Raw genomic sequence first — 14,525 nt, 5'->3', positions numbered from 1 at the left:
GTTGTGTTACACTATAGGAAGTCGTCCATAGGTGGATATCCACTCATTATTATCCACAAACCTAGCGTGTGAGATTACCATGTTTGTCCTCTGAAGGAGAAGAAATGCCAAAGACTTGTATTATTATAGTTATCAATTAGTCAATGTCATTTTGCCTTCTTTTACTGACCAGAATTTTTGTTGCTTTTCTGTCTTTCAACCAATGGAGATAGGTTTGTTTTTATCAAATAAAAATGCCAGTCCTTTCACTTTATTGATATACAAGATGCAAAAATAAAAAAAAACAGAACTTTGCAATCAAAATGTGTTTTTGTGTAAATAGAGTTATCCTGAGGAGGGGGGTGAAAGAGAAGCGGTTCCAGCACTCTCTGCCCTGAGCGATCACCCAGGAGAATAATTGAGCTGACATACACTGCTTTACTAATGCTCAAATAGCCTAAAATCCGTCCCAAGCTGTTGTATTGTGCTGTTCAGAACAATTATCCCCCTATAATTACCCCCCGGTATTGTTAGTAAATTAGACTAAAATAATTGATGTGCAGAAATAGAAAATTGGCATTTAGCGTCGGTGTGTAACACTTAGCTTGCTCACAGTCATTATGTACGTCTGCTCCTTGGTTATGAGAATTTCTATGGGCTCCAGTACAGCTGCTATTAACCATTTACAAGCCACAGCTGCTACAGTTTGTGGCTCTGACTTTCATTTCCATGATATACATTGAACTGGATCAAAACCTTAAGATCCAATGGCATCATTCTTATTTCTACTTGCCAGTTTATCAACAATCTCATAGAAGCATGTTGGCTCCCTTTTACGCCTGCCTAAAATATTTCTCTATATACTGCTGATAATCCTTCAAACAGCCTTCCAGTGCAGATCTATAGGCTCCTGGCAGCTATAGATCAATATTCTCCTAATAACACAGCCCTTTATTTCCTATCAGATTGTACAGGCTGCGGGGTAGGCAAGCGCCAAACACTGGTGGAGGGCAACTTGATGTGTTGCACCTGTGTTTGCCTGCACCACAGTGAGTACAATCTAATAGAATAGACTGGGTTATGTAAAGGTGGCCATACACGGGCAGATAAAGCTGCTGATATCGGTCGATTGGACCAATTTGACAGCTTATCTGCCCGTGTATGGGGGCTTCCGACGGGTCTTCCCGATCGATATCTGGCCACGATATCGATCGGGAAGGTTTGATTTTTAACCAACCGACCCGTCGGAGCCACTTGGCGTATCGTAATTCGATCGTTCGGCCATATGGCAAACGTTTGAATTACCCCCAATATAGCCATGCCGTTAGTGACATATCGGGGAAAGATCCGCTCGTTTGGCATTTGGGGCGCGCACAATCCACTGGTCGTCAGTAGTAACTCGTACATCCTCCTAACCTTCATCTCTAGCATGGATTTCCATATATATGTACTGTGGCTTGTAAAGCAGATTATATCGCATTGAGAGCTTGCCCTTTTGGGCAGGAGTAAGAAGGGTATCCACTATGGGGGAGTGACAATAGCTAGGATGATGGGACTTTGGGAAGAATGTTCTCACAGTGTCTATTAAACATGTGGTAGGTCATCCACTGGCTATAGGGTATTTGTCTAGAGGTGTGCAAACACTCTAGAGACTTGATCTGGTTAGTATCCCACGCATCTCCAATAGTAGTGTGATTCAGTGTAAACAACACCCTAGTGGCGGTAGCCATGGGAATTCAGCATTTCCCCACAGCGGAGTTTGTGGCACATACTGGTTAAAGGTGATTAAACTGTGGGCAGCACTTTGCTCTGCAGAAGGACCATCAATGACATTTCTTTATGCATTTTGTTTTTACTAGAAGGTGTTCTGTGTTCCATGTGGTTGCTGCACACAGTTGGTACAGTGTGTGTGGGGGGGAAATACCTTGATACATCATAGGGGAGATGTGTCAGCTGTGCTGCTAGGTAATATAAACATGTCAATGTGTCAGGTAAGGCCAAATCCCCCCCACACACACACACACACTCCTCCACCTTTCTGTCTCATCAAAATGGCGTAGCCTTGCTCTTGAGATACCCTATATAAATTTAGTGAAGATTGAGTTGTTATTGGTGAAAACTGCTTTGGAAATAAGAATTGGGGGAAGCCAGAGGGTGTACAGTAGTTTAGGTTGTCACCTTTAACTGCAAAATTGCTTTACACCAACTTTTGCCTTAACTTGTGTAGTAATTGTTTAAGGATTTGCTTAAGTAAATACTTTGTTCTAATTTCGCTCCAAATTTATCTTAAAGGAGAATTAAATCGATGGGGAATGCCAAATGCTGGGGCACCCCCAAGGATTGTCATCACTTATCTGATACCACAGGCCGATGTCCCAGCCCAGGCCATTAATTAGTGAGTGAGCGGGCGATCCTCTTACTTCTTTCTTTGCGTGGGTGCGCCTGTGTAGTAGAGTTAAAAGCCAAACAAAAAAAGGCGGCTTTTTCACTCTACTGCACGTGTCAGCTGCTGGATTCTGAAGAAAGAAGAAGGGAGGAAGAGAATTACTCGTGTTCCGGGTCAGTGCCGTTTTATGCTAACAGGGGCACCGGCCCAGGGTATCAGGTAAGTGATTACAATCCTTGGGGGTTGCCTAACATTTGGCACCCTCCATCGTTCAGAGCTATTATCCTTTAATTTTGTTATCCTTTAATTTTTATTGTAGAGGCTACCTTTTGCTCAGACGTAGGCTAGTGGCAGACGGGGAGATTAGTCACCCAGCGACAAATCTCCTCTTCTGCTAGGGTTGCCACCCGGCCGGTATTTTACCGGCCTAGCCGGTAAAACACCTGCCAGGCCTGGGGCCGGTATTACAAATTTACCGGCAATGTAGCTGCCGGTAATTTGGAATACCCTTTACAAAAGCCCTTGCCCTCCAGTAAAAACTTACATTTCCTTCGGCTTCTGCGATATCCTTTTGCGGAGCTACCCTGTGGTTCTGCCCCTTTTTACGGCGCTGACCTCTGGCTCCGCCCCTTTTACATCACGGCCCGCCCCTTTATTATCCGCCCCCACCACTGGGCGTTTTTTTTTTTTTTTTAAAAAAAGGTGGCAACCCTATCTTCTGCTGGGGAACAAATCTCCCTGTACTGCCTTCCTGCTGGCTAAAATATGAGTCACCGGCAGGATCCTTTCAAATTTAAAGATCGGGGGGGGGGGAGATTTTACAAATTAGTGTTAACACATATAAAGGGGTATATTCATTAAAAAGTGAAGTTAGAGATCGGCACAGTCCTCTAGAGTGGAATTCCGCCACTCTCCATTTATTTCTATGGGATTTTGAAAGGCGTATTTATCAAAGGATGAACTTTCACTTTCACACACTGAAATACTCTTTTTAAAAATCCCATAGAAATGAATGAAGAGTGGCGGAATTTCACTCTAGAGGACTGTGGTGATCTCTAACTTCACTCTTTAATAAATACTGTATACCCCAAAGTGTTTGTTTACACCAGAAAATGATCAAACAACAAATTCAAAATTATCTGCATGGCAAAATTTTCTTTTATATCACCCTATGCCAGAATGTTGTCTGGCTCAAAAACTCATATGGCAGCTCAGAAAGTTATTTTACATTACCTTTACTAGCTATCCCAATTCCATCATTTGTATTTCCACAGATAAAATAACAAGAATGAAGGGGTAGATTTATTAAGGTTCCAGTTGTGTTTTCCACAAAATATAGGTGTTTTCAAGGTTATTTTTTGAGTCAAAAATCAATTCTCCAGGTTAAAAAAAAACAAATTTTTTGATATTTATTATACCCCCAACTCTTGAAATAGAAAATACACCATCTAAAACCTGTCGAGGTCATGTAGAAGTCAATGACAGAGGTCCCTTGAACCATTTGAAGATGTTTGTATCCTTCATGATGTTTGAGGAAAACCTCAATCAATTCGAAGGATTCAAGTTTTATTTCCGGGTTTTCGCGTTGTTAACCCCAAACTGGTTGATTCAAGTTTTTCAAATTAGAGTACATTACAGTAAATTAAATTAGAGACCATTCGTTTGAGATCCAAAAAACTCTAAAACTTGACCTTCGATAAATAACCCCCACAATGTGCTCATTATCTGGATGAGAGTAGAGATCGCATGCAGTATAAATTCATAGCTGCATAGATAGATATTTAAAAATAAAATTATCATTTAACAATGATCTATAATTGGCAGTCATTAAAACCAGCCAGTTCTTCTCCCTCTTTGTGTCCTCCCATCAGGTGCAGGTGTGAGATTTGTACAGGTGGTGGAAACAATATGGTGGGATATTTTTTTTTACCTCCTTCCAGATGTGATTGTGAACTGGGAGGAACAGAATTTCATTGTCTCCATGTGAGACAAAACCCTGGTAAACGTTTAATTACTTCTCTTCCCCTGTGGATGGTCTGTCTATAGCTGTGCTGAGGAGGCTGCTACTCTATGTCTGGCTGCATTATATTGGAAGAACACTTCGATAGGAATTCTCGCTATTGACCTAGAAAACGAAATCTAGAGGGTTTTTATATTCTGAATGTTTAACATGAGTACACCTTTATTTCCCTAGACCCCTCCATAAACGTTATGCTTTAATCAGCTCCCGTTTTCCGTTAGATGCTGAGCTCTGCAGAGGAGATTCCTAACTTTCAGCCACCCTGGGGAATTCTTTCGGAGAGTACAATTTCACCATGTAATTATCTAAATAGAAATGCTTTAATTGCAGGCGGATTTGCTTCTCTCGAGAGTCCATTTTGCACATGGCTGCTGTTTTGTTTGGATCTGATTAAACAATAGGCTAGAGACACTACTAGGATTTCATGTGCAGAGATCTAAGATATATATATATATATATATATATATATATATAGGGCTATGTGATTCATCTGCCTGTCAATGCATTGTATCTTTTCATTTTATTATTGTGTGCCAGAGATATCCCAGCAACATAAAACTGCCCTTTGATATTGCAATATTTACACTGCTCAGAGGTAATAGACATTTTTCGACCAGATTCTAATAATTTTCATTAAATACATAAATGTTTTTCTTCAGTTTAGAAAAATGCATTGTGCAGGTTTCCACTGATGGCTCTGCAGCCTTTGTGCCTATTTGAAGGTTAATCCAATTTCCCTACTGTATATTATCACATGGAAGAGATTTCTTGGACCCCACCCAGTGAGATTAAACTGCCTTTGAATAAAGCCACACGGGCTGACATTTGCACTGGCCAGAGGTAAGAGCAATTATTCTACTAATGTTACTTATTTCTATCAGACTGTATTTCTTTTTTTAAACAGCATTTATATTAAAAGATGTATAGGAGTGTGCTGAAAAATCAGACACCTACGTAGTTAAGTGGTAGGGCTCCTTTCATACCTCCCAACTGTCCCTTTTTCAGAGGGACAGTCCCTCTTTTGACAGCTCAACCCGCAGTCCCTCATTTGTACTGGAAAGTCCCTCTTTTCTCTGCACTGAACAGCCAGAAAAAGAAAAAAGTTTCTCACTTAAAGGAAAACTATACCCCCAAAATGAATACTTAAGCAACAGATAGTTTATATCAAATTGAATGACATATTAAAGAATCTTACCAAACTGGAATATATATTTACATAAATATTGCCCTTTTACATCTCTTGCCTTGAACCACCATTTCGTGACTCTATCTGTGCTGCCTCAGAGATCACCTGACCAGAAATACTACAACACTAACTGTAACAGGAAGAAGTGGGGAAGCAAAAGGCAGAACTCTGTCTGTTAATTGGCTCATGTGACCTTACATGTGGTTTGTATGTGAGTACAGTGAATCTTACGATCTCAGGGGGAGGCCCTTATTTTTTAAAATGGCAATTTTCTATTTATGATTACCCAATGGCACATACTACTAAAAAAGTATATTATTATGATAATGGTTCATTTACATGAAGCAGGGTTTTACACATGAGCTGTTTTACTCAGTATCTTTTAATAGAGACCTACATTGTTTGGGGGGTATAGTTTTCCTTTAATTTGCTTTTAGCAGAGAGCCCAGAACAGCCAACAGGTGCAAATAAGATACTTTGTAACAATTTTGAGACACAAAAACACAGTTTAGATAAGAAGAAATATTTTCAAACTTTCATAACCTGCCAAATTTTGTAAAATGAACATGGTAATTAGGGGGTGTGGCCACAGAAAGGGGTGTGGTCAAAAAATTTGCTGCGCTACGTGCAGAAAAAAAATCTCTTTTTACTTCCAAAATGTTGGGAGGTATGTCCTTTACATAAACATTTAGGGACCGATGTATGAAAATATGAGTTTAGATCTTAATAAATAACACCTCACCCATGTTCTATTCATTCCTAAGAGATTTTTAGAATTGTATTTATCAATGGTTGAAAGTTTGAACTCACAATTTGATAAATAGGGTTCTAAAAATCCCATAGGAAAGAATAGAACGTGGGAGACTTTTTATTTATAAAGATCTAAACTTACATTTTCATAAAGGTGCCCCTTAGTATGGAGTAGATTAAAACCAGTGGCTTGCTCATAAACCCGTTGGATGTTGCTCCCAGTGGCCTTAAAGCAGGTGCATATTTTTGAATTCTTGTCTTGAAGGCAAGTTTTGGTTGCATAAAAACCAAGTGTACTTCCAAGTAAAGCTTCCGGTGGGCTGCCAGTCGGCATAGGTGCTACCAAATAGCCAATCACAGCCCTTATTTGGCACCTCAGGAACTTTTTTCATGCTTGTGTTGATCCCCAACTATAACGGTTGGGGATCCCTGGTGTAGACAGTGATATTCTGACAGTAGCTCTTTGTTTTAATAAATATTTTTAAAGTGAGTGTATTTTTATACTTTGTAGTATACTTTGTAGTTGTATAAGTACAGAAATGTAACCATGCACAGACTTTTTTTCTAATTTTGGTTCTGTACATTACCACAATAAATTTTAAATGAAACAACTCAGATGCAGTTGAACTGAAGACTTTCAGCTTTAATTCAGTGGGTTGAACAAAAAGATTGCATAAAAATGTGGGAAACTAAAGCCTTTTTTTTTTTTAACACAATCACTTCATTTCAGGGGCTCAAAAGTAACTGGACAAATTAAAAAACTGAAAATAAAATGTTCATTTCTAATACTTGGTTGAAACCCCTTTGCTGGCAATGACAGCCTGAAGTCTTGAACTCATGGACATCACAGGATTCTGGGTTTCCTCCTTTTTTATGCTCTGTCAGGCCTTTACTGCAGAAGCTTTCAGTTGCTGTTTGTTTGTGGCCTTTCTGTCCGAAGTTTAGTCTTCAACAAGTGAAATGAATGCTCAATTGGGTTCAGATCAGGTGACTGACTTGGCCATTCAAGAACATTCCACTTCTTTGCTTTGGCTGTATGTTTTCAGTCATTGTTCATCTGCCTTAGGAAACGCCTCAATTTGCTCAAATCCAGCTACAGTAAATGCAGTTAGACAGTGTCTCTGAACACCTCAGTATTCTTTCAGCTGCTTCTGTACTGTCACATCATGGATAAACACTAGTCCCAGTTCCACTGTCAGCCATGCACGCCCAATCCATCACACTGCCTCCGCCATGTTTTAAAGATGATGTGGTATGCTTTGGATCATGAGCTGTCCATACTTATTTTTTGCCATCATTCTGGTAGAGGTTGATCTTGGTTTCATCTGTCCAAAATTGTTTTTCCAGAACTGTGCTGGCTTTTTAGATTTTTTTTAGCAAAGTCCAATCTATCCTTTCTATTCTTGATGAGTGTCTTGCACCTTGCAGTGCACCCTTTGTATTTACTTTCATGCAGTCTTTTCTTTATGGTAGACTTGTACATCGATACACCTACCTCCTGGAGAGTGTTGTTCACTTGTTTGGCTTTTGTAAAGGGGTTTCTCTTCACCATGGAAATGATTCTGTGATCATCCACCACTGTTGTCTTCTGTGGACGTCCAGGTCTTTTTGCGTTGCTGAGTTCACCAGTGCTTTCTTTCTTTTCTATCTTGCCACTCCTAATATTGTAACAATTTCTCGGATGAGTTTTTTCTGTTTTTGCAGCTTAAGGATGGATTGTTTCACCTGCATGGAGAGCTCCTTTGACCCCATGTTGTCTGTTCACAGCAAAATCATCCACATACAAGCACACCCCCCCCCCTCAAATCAACTCCAGGGCTTTTATCTGCTTCGACATAAGATATTGCCCACACCTGCCCATGAAATAGCCTTTGAGCCCCTGAAATGAAGTGATTGTTTTAAAAAAAGGCTTTAGTTCCTCACATTTTTATGCAATCTTTTTGTTCAACCCACTGAATTAAAGCTGAAAGTCTGCAGTTCAACTGCATCTGAGTTGTTTTATTTAAAATTCATTGTGGTAAAACATTGACTACTGACACTTGGGAAAACCTTATCACCAATCATTACGTATTCTATTGTCTGACTCACTTCTTCTGTAAGGTAAATAAATAATGCATTGTTGTTTGGAAACCTTTGACCTTCTTGGTTCCGGACAAGGACTTCAGTTACAGAAAGCAGATACCAAGAAATGCACGGCAGGCAGGCTAAGGTGTAATGCACAAATGAATCATAAACTGGCACAATCCCAGACATTTGTCATGGTGAGGTTATATTTATGGTATTATTATATCTGTAATTTCTTAGAAAATATTTGGATGCATGAAATATTATTTACTAACAGTTTAACTCATATTTTAGTACTGGCAGAGGTCACAAGGCAATATCTATGCTACTGCACTGCCTGGGCTCATATGAACACCTCCACTGATACATTTGACCGTCAGTGTTTGCATAGCAATTGGAGGTTTCTCCTAATTCAGTTTATTTTTTGGAAGTGGATGTCTTTGCATAATATTGCATAACCTACCAGTCATAAAGTATTAGCTTGCTGCATATAGAAGCATTATTATAGAATGATGCTCAGCTGCTTGTTTAACTGCAGAGTTTGATAATAACACAGTTCTGGTAAATGGTATCTGACGTGTAACAGTTTTTACACTATGAGTAGGTTTCATAAGACCGCTATGTACTTCCAAGAAGAGTAAAAAGGCAAACCCGTTCTGGGCTCATTGATTAATACTGCATAAAACTGTTTCGTTATTTTAGTCAGATGGTTGCTAATGGTAACTAAACACTGGCGAAAACACTTAACATGATTATATCTTATCCCCTAAGGGGGCATGTAACAAGGCTTGGAAAGTTTGAAAGCGTACCCAGGGTTACTAGACACTACAAACAGGTTAGTTGTAAATTGGCTGCTATTGGTTACTAGGTCTGGTGCAAACCTTGTAAGTTTTATCAGGGCTAAACTCCATGGGAGATTTTGTAGGATGGTGTTGGATCGACAAAAGAGGTATTAATAGTGGTACTGATACAAAACTCTGATGTGTAAACTACATAGAAAATGTTCCATCCGACAACACGACTGTCGCTGCACCTTCATCCACAAGATAAAATCTGAGGGTGTCTGACTTTTTACCATTGAAATACATTGAATGTTGGATGTAGGTGCATCAACAAACTACACCACCTGACTTTATCTGATCCAACTTTACATTCTAGCTATAGGGGGATCATATTTCATAGCATTCTACAAATCTCATGCTGTTGCGTGGCGTTCGATGGGAAGATCACATGAAATCTGATAAAAATCTCCTGTGTAGTTTTACCCTTACATATAGGGCCGGAGCTATTAGAACTGAAACTTTTGAATCCTCATGGATTACTACTAGCAATTTCAAGAAAGTGTTTTATGGAACTGGCACATTAATTATTTTGTTATTGAGCTTCAACTTTACCATTCCTGATCATCAGCTGTTCCAAAATTAGAAAGTATCTGTTAGGGTAGGACTACACAGACATTTTCAGTGCGATCCGATGCGCTGTGACAAAACGCATGCGACGGAAATAAGGTCTGCATCTGACAGTCATCGTCGGATCGGATCAACGCTGCGACTTCATCCGCCATTTCTATCTTACCTTTTTTCCCCGTCGCATGCGTTTTGTCGCAGCGCGCCGGATACGTCCATGTAGTTCTACCCTAAGGAATTGTAGTACAGAACCAGTTAAAAAGGGCCACAGGCAACATATTTACAATCTAGTAACTCTTCAGGAAATAAAAGCTTCCCATGCACATAAATAATACACTTTGGTCGTCATGGATTTCTGGCGGTTGAGGATTAGCAACGTCTGGAGAGCCACAGGTTGACGTTCACTACTACAAAACATTTGTGGCCTGGATAGAAATGGGGAATGATAAAAGCTGCCTAAAGATGGATGTACAGCATACAGCTATTTTACAAACTGTCAGCTGTTGTATTTTGAGTGGCTTAAGGTGCCCATACACTGAGAGATCCGCTCGTTTAGCAATGTCGCCAAACGAGCGGATCTCCCTCCGATATGCCCACCTTGAGGTGGGCAATATCGGGCTGATCCGATCGTGGGCCCTAGGGCCCAACGATCGGATCCTAACGATGCCTAACGGCGGTCGGATCACATCAACGAATAGATGCGGCCGCGATCCGACGGGATTTTTTGTCCCATCCGATCGAGATCTGGCCGACTTTCGGCCAGATCTCGATCGGTGAAGCCCCATACACAGGCCAATAAGCTGCCGACACAGTCTGTCGGCAGCTTTTAATCGGCCCGCGTATGGCCACCTTTAGACGATATTTATCTAGCTTTCTGTAAACCGCCAGATTTGGCTTGGCAGCCTAAATAATGGAGTAGTGGATTTAAAATGGCAGGTGCTAAAATACACAAGTTGCCCATGGCAACCAATCAGATTATTCTTCTCAAAACATATTTATGATTTGTGGATTTTAGCACCCAAATCTGTAAATTTGCCTTAGAATCTCCATAGACATATACATGTTTACCAGATCATCACACACAGTGGAAGTTCATATGGGGGGAAAGAAATTGCAGCTCATAGTTAAAGGGGTTGCTTACCTTTGAGTTAACTTACAGCAGGGGTGTCCAAACTTTTGGCTTCCCTGGGCTACATTGGAAACACTGGGGCCACACGAGATACACAAACACTTTTGATTTGTAAAAGTAAAGAAAATCCACCTGGACATTACAGTAAATAGACGTATTATTATACTACTAGACATTAATGGGGTTATGTAATTAAAGGCACTAAGTTTGCCCAGTGGCAGTAACCTATAGCAACCAATAAGCAGGTAGCATTTCCTGGTCACATGTTTAAAAGCAAACATATTATTGGTTGCTACTGGTTACTGCTCCTGGGCAAACTTAGTGCCTTTTATTACATGTGGGGGTTTGCCCATTAAATTAACGGGCGCTAGAACATATGTAGAAAATTCGCCAGAGACGGTCCGTGGGGCACATGCGCAGTAGCGCAATCCCACGGACACAGGGACTGGACGCAGAGACACTTCAACTTTATTATATAGGATTATGACATTTCCTCTGGAACAGAGTGTTTCAAGCTGGGCCGCATTCATATCCATTGTGGGCCGCATGTTTGAACACCCTTGACTGTATGTATGATGTAGCAAATGATATTCTCAGACAATTTGCCATTTATTTTTTATTATTTGTGGAGTTTGAGTTATTTGACTTTTTATTCAGCAGCTCTCCAGTTTGCAGTTTCAGCTATTTAGTTTATCAAAGTTATTCAAGTTTAAAGGTTAATAAATAAAAACTCCCCCACATTCTATTCATTCCTAATTCTAGAATTGTCATTATCAGTTGGTGAAAGATCACCAGTTTATAAATATGGTTCTAAAAATCCTGTAGGAAAGAATAGAACATGGGTGACTTTTTATTTATTAAGCTCTAAACTCACATTTTGATAAATCTGCCTCTTTGTCTGCCCTTACCACTAACAGCAGGTGACATCAGCAGACAAAGTGACTGAAGTGTAAATTCAGGGGGGCCAGGCCTCCCTAGTTTTTTAGGGCTGCTCTCCTGGATGAAATTGTGGGATACCTGTGATTTCATGTGCAGTACGGGTACCCCACAACCCCACCTTGGAGGATCCCTGTTGATATTTCAAGGTGAGCACCCTGACTTTTCCACACTGAGCAGTGACTGGCAAATCACTGTGTTTTTGTGGAAGGTCTGTTACTGCTGTGTGCGCCAGCCAAGGCACTCACCAATAAATAACATAGGAGCAGCGACAGGCAGACGGGTATTTTAACTCTGTGTACCATTGGCCCTATATAGCTAGCTTCTGCAAAAGAAACCACTGATCCACTGAGTAAAGAGTAAAACCACAGGTCTACATTATCTGACATTTACATACAGATTATGTACATAGAACCTGACATATATAACATTTTATAGCAGTCTGGGGACATATCTTTTCCTGCCTTTTGCTCCATACTTCCTTCTCAAGTATGTCTACTAACATTTATAATAAGTGACAGTATTCAGATAAGAGACAGAGATAACTAGCCATGCTGTATACAAATGAGACTTTGCGGAAGTGGTTTTGTACATACCTCTGCTATGATAACACTGTCATATTTTATAGATAAGGACATGAAATATGTACTGGCTGAATAGTTCTTACAATTAGTAAATACCTATACAGGCATAATTCTCTGTTATTTCCCTGTACAAACTATCTGCATATTTTGCTTGCCCTTTGCCAAGACGGACAGTATCCAGTGACAAACAATGTTGCATGCCCACCTGGTTTCTATTGAAGGGATTATTAATCGATTGAAATGATTAAGGGACAGTCAGGTTGTCAAAACAGTCAGGTTTAGAAATTTCATCCAACAATAACTTAAAATGCAAACTTCTCAGCAAAAAACGATCAATATGACCAATAGGTAACTTTTAGGGGCAGATTTATCAAGGGTCGAAGTGAATTTGAGGGAATTTTCGAAGTAAAAAAAATTTGAAATTCGAAGTAATTTTTTGAATACTTCGACCATCGAATAGGATACTACGACTTCATATTTACTTCGACTTCAATTCGAAGTAAAAATAGTTTGACTATTTGACCATTCGATAATCGAAGTCTCTTTAAAAAAACTTCAACTTAGATACTTATGTTATCCTATGGGAACCTTCCAGAGCAATTTTCTAAGTTTTTTGTATTTGAAGGAAAATCGGTCGAATCGTACAATTCGAAGTACGATCGTACTACGATTGGAATACGATCATACGATGAATAAAATCCTCTGACTTCTAATTCAAATGTCGGAGGATTCTATTCGATGTTCGAATTTCGAAGTATTTTCTACTTTGAAATTCGACCCTTGATAAATCTGCCTCTTATTGTACATTCATATTTTAAAAGGTTTAAGGGGCAAAATCATAAAGCAGTATTTCTAGGGTTCCCACAGCACCCTGTGTCAATCACGCACTTTAGTTGGATTTATAAATATTTGGCACAATTGTACCCAATTTGCAACAAAACTCACACTCGATTGTTTTGAAGAAATGGCAAATGCACCAGACGCAACAATTCTATTATTCTGGAAAAACTGCGGTGATTACACTGGAAATTGCACTTCTGTACCGTAATTTTCAATTAATCTGCCAGATTTTGAATACATTTTAAAAGCTCCAATAGAAAAAAAAAAAAAAAAGCTTGAATTTTGCTGATACAACTCCCATTGACCTTATGTAAACTCAGCAGCTGATTTTTATATTTAAGGTTTAACTCAAAATCTTAGTTTCGTAAAAACCGATATATGAGATTTTTGCCACATAAACTCAAATTGGGATAAAAAAATCAAATTAGAATGTTATTAATCTGCTCTATATTGTATTAAAGGGATTCTGTGATTTTTATGGTTTCCTTTTTATTTCTAAATTACACGGTTTACATTGCAAATAATTCACTCTTCCATGTAAAATTTTATTTTGAACCAACAAATGCTGTATATTTTTTTTAGCTGTAATATTGGTCCGGAGGCAGCCATCTGCATTGTGCAGGATTCTGTGCTTTGACAGAATCAGGCACAATGAAGACATGAGAATAGCACAGAAGCAGGAAAAAGCAGGGTTTTTAGCAATGCAAACTAAAGGTGGCCGTACACATCGAGATCCGCTCATTTGGCGATATTCCAACCGTCAAGGTTGGCGATCAGGCTGATCCGATCGTGGGCCCCAGGGCCCAATGATTGGATCATAATGCGTGCAATATGCGTGGTCGGATCAACGAACAGATGCGGTTTGCGATCCAACGTGATTTTTACCCCTGGGAAACTCTCGACCAGATATTGATCGGGGAAGCCCATCGGAGGACCAAACACACGGGCTAATGCCGACAGGCAGAGTCGGCAGCTTTTATCAGACCATGTATGGCCAGCTTAATCCTTCCGTAGAGGTATTAGGGAGCTGCAATCTATTAGCTGCCCATTGTTCTGATGATAGGCTGCTGGGGGGCGAGAAGGGAGGGGGGTGATATCACTACAACTTGCACTGTGCCAGTAAAGAGTGACTGAAGTTTATCAGAGCACAAGTCACATAGCTGGGGCACCTGGGAAATGGATTTTATGTCTAGCCCCATGTTTGCTCTTTTAAAAATGGATTTCAGTGCAGAATTCTGCTGGAGC

The sequence above is a fragment of the Xenopus laevis genome, chromosome 4L, assembly GCF_017654675.1.
Source record: "Xenopus laevis strain J_2021 chromosome 4L, Xenopus_laevis_v10.1, whole genome shotgun sequence".
NCBI classification, from domain to species: domain Eukaryota; kingdom Metazoa; phylum Chordata; class Amphibia; order Anura; family Pipidae; genus Xenopus; species Xenopus laevis.
The sequence above is the reverse complement of the archived record's forward strand: the minus strand, read 5'-3'. Positions refer to the sequence as shown.